Raw genomic sequence first — 3,421 nt, 5'->3', positions numbered from 1 at the left:
GCTGTTCCAGGACCAAAACTAAGATCAACATGACATTTAGTTGTCAAGTCTCCATAGTTTCCTTCTGTCTATAGCAGTTCCTCAGCCCTTCCTTAACTGTTATAACTTCAACACTTTTGAAGCCAACTAGTTATTTCGTAGACTTTCCCTTAGATTGCATTTGCCAGATGTTTTCTTATGATTATATTGAGATTATGCATTATTGTCTGTGGCAGACAGACTCTAAGGTAGCTCTAACGATCCCTGCGTTTTGGTATTTATGCTTTGTATAGTTACATACTCTAGTGTGCATGAGACCAGTGACTTGCTCCTAGCCAACAGACTGTGGCAAAGGTGATAGGATGTAACTCCTTTGAGTATGTTACATTATGTAAGACCCCATCTTGCTAGCAGACTCATTCTTCCTCCCTTGCTGGCTTTGAAGACTCAAGCTGCCATGTTGTGAGAGGACCTAGGAAGAGTGCTATGTTAAGAGCCTGTAGTTGAGAATATCCTCTGGCCAACCGCCAAGCAGAAGCTTGGGACCTCAGTGTTAGAGCTGTAAGGAAATGAATTTTTTTCAACTGGAGTGAGCTTGAAAGTAGATTCATTACTAGTTGAACCTCTCTATGAAAATCAATTTTGGCCAGTACTTTGATTACAGCTTTGCAGAGAACTCGTTAAAATGCAGTAATACCTCTCATTCAATAAGCTGTGAGATAATAAATACTGTTTTAAGCCACTAAGACTGGGACTTTTTTTAATATACAAAACAAATACAATGCAGCAGACTTGGTGTTCCCTTCTGCAGTGCATCATATCGGGGGGTGTCTGGCTCCTTTTGATCAATATAATGTCTGCAAAATTTAGGCCTGTTGTTGTGTGTGGCAGTTAGCTTTTTAAAATTTCATTGCTATATAGTATTTTATTTTGTGGATATACCACAATTTATCCATTTTACTGTTAATGAATATTTTGGTGTTCTCAGTTTGATAACCATGAATAAAGCTGTGATAAACATTCTGTATATCTTAGACATAAACATTCATTTTAATTGGGTACATATCCATTAGTTGGATTGCTGGGTCATAAGTTATACATGTGTTTTAGCTTTAATGGATACTGCCTACACATTTTTATAAGTTGTTATAATGGTTTGCAATTAAATCCATCAACAAATAAGAATTCTCGTTCCTTTACATCCTTGCCAACCTGTCATATTGAGAGCATTTATAATTTTAGATATCCTCTGGGGTGTATTGTATCCTGTAGTGGTTTCAACTTTTATTTCCACAATAACTAACATTGCTGAATACTGTTTCTAACACTCATTGGTCACTTTTATGTCCTTTTTTGTAGAGCACCTATTCAAATCTTTGGCTATTGTTTTACTGGATTTCATTCTCATATTGATTTGCAAGAGTTTTTAAATATATTCTGGATAGGAGGTTTCTGTCAGTATATGCATTACAAATACCTTCATCTACTCTGTACTACGTTTTTACATATGGATTTAAAGTAAGTTTATAAAAGGAAAAAATGGAAACTATATATATGGCCTTGGAATAGGCAAACATTTGTTAAATATGACACGGAATGAACTAACATTGAGGAAAATACTAATAACTTGGATTTATTTTCATTCATTCATTCATTCATTCATTCATTCATTCATGAGACAGAGTCTCACTCTGTTGCCCAGGCTGGAGTGCAGTGTGCAGTGACGTGATCTTTTTTGTTGTTGTTATTTGTATTCATTTTCTTTCATGGAGAACTATTTCCTGAAATAGCTTTTAGTTTATTATTATTGTCATTATTATCTACAGTTGGTAGAGTCTGTTTTCTGTAGGAACTCATCAGTTCTTGGATTTTATAAAGGTCATTATGACAGATGATTCTTTTGCCACTCTGGGGTGTCACTATTTACAAATCAATATTATGTTTAGTCCCAATTTGGGGTCTCTATGCTATATATACAGATTTGGAATTCATACTTATATTTGGAGCGGGCTTGAAAACTCCTTGTTAGAGCAGGCTCTAATGACTTTTTAGTGACCAGAGCCATAGTCTCAATAAATAATGGCTATAATCTGATTCTTTGCTGTTATTCCAGGCTGATGGGTAGAATTTTTAAATCTTCATTTCATAGACAGAAAAGGACTTGACAACTCCCAGATTTTATAACTCAGTTCCAGTTCCCACACACCAGAGGCCTGTGACTATACTGCTCTGATATAGAAGGGGCAGACAATTCTTAATCAGTTTAATTTCACTTTGATCCCCAATTCTTGCTATGTGTTTAACTCTATTTCCCAAACACAGAGTTTTTAGGGCTACACCTAGTAACATCTCTGAAAAGTATATTTTGATAAACACTGGACAAGACTATGAAGTAAGGATCTTAGTCATTGTATTTCTAACCCCAGCATAGTACCTAGCCCATAGTTTATTGATTGCATAAATAAATTAAGATTGAATTTTAGTTCCAATGCAGAATGAAGCGTGAGGAAGATACAGTTGGAATATATTTTCCCAAAGATTGTCTTTTAGAATGATTCTGTTGTTGTTTTTGTAACTTATGACCATTTGACAAGAGTCCATGAGAAAGAGGATATGATAACCCTTTTGTCAATACAATGGATGTGTCAATAATGAAAAAACTCTTCTTTGCAGCCCGTCTTGGGAACAACAAAGCAGACAATACCCATTATCCATGTGTCATTTTCTTGTTGGGGACATAAAAACAGATCAAGGCAAAACCCAGTGCGTCTTTAAATTAGTGGCACAGATCAATGCCCATATTTCTCAGTGTCATGTTTCATTACCTTGAACTATTTATGTCATCGTAACCCAAGGAATCTTAATGCAACCTGACATCCAGGTTATGTTGCATTAAAAAAAATAAGAAGCCATTGCATTTTGTTAGTGAGCTGGAAAGCATTTCAGCTCTGTTTTTCTGCTTGGTAAAGGATTATAAATGTGTGTATGGGGGACCAAAGGGTGGGGAGAGGGGGGTACAGTTCTGTATTAAATGCTGAAAGATTAGAGACCTTAATTTTAAGTCTGTCAGAAATATTCCTCTAGGTTGACTTAGAACCCCTTATTTTCCATCTCTGATAGAGGTCTCAAGATTAGGTTTGGAATAGTAAAATTATTCTTTATAACAGAATTTAGAAATGATCAGCTCCCCTTCAACTCTCCAAATAAAAATGTCACTTATGTTTTAAGATTCTACTTAAATGATATGCCTTTCAATATGCTTTTCTTTCTTACCATGTAGATTTCTTTTTTAATTTCTTAACTTTTATGGCAAATCATCTCTCTTGATATGGAATATCTTTGTGTCCTAATGATACTATGTATTTTTGAGTACATAGTTTATTAAATATTTTAAATTTCTTCAGACTAGAGATGAGTTTTATTATTATAGCCTAGTGATTAT

This window comes from Sapajus apella, unplaced genomic scaffold, assembly GCF_009761245.1.
Source record: "Sapajus apella isolate SASKATOON/1434 unplaced genomic scaffold, GSC_monkey_1.0 scaffold57, whole genome shotgun sequence".
NCBI lineage: Eukaryota > Metazoa > Chordata > Mammalia > Primates > Cebidae > Sapajus > Sapajus apella.
This window is presented reverse-complemented; position numbering follows the sequence as displayed.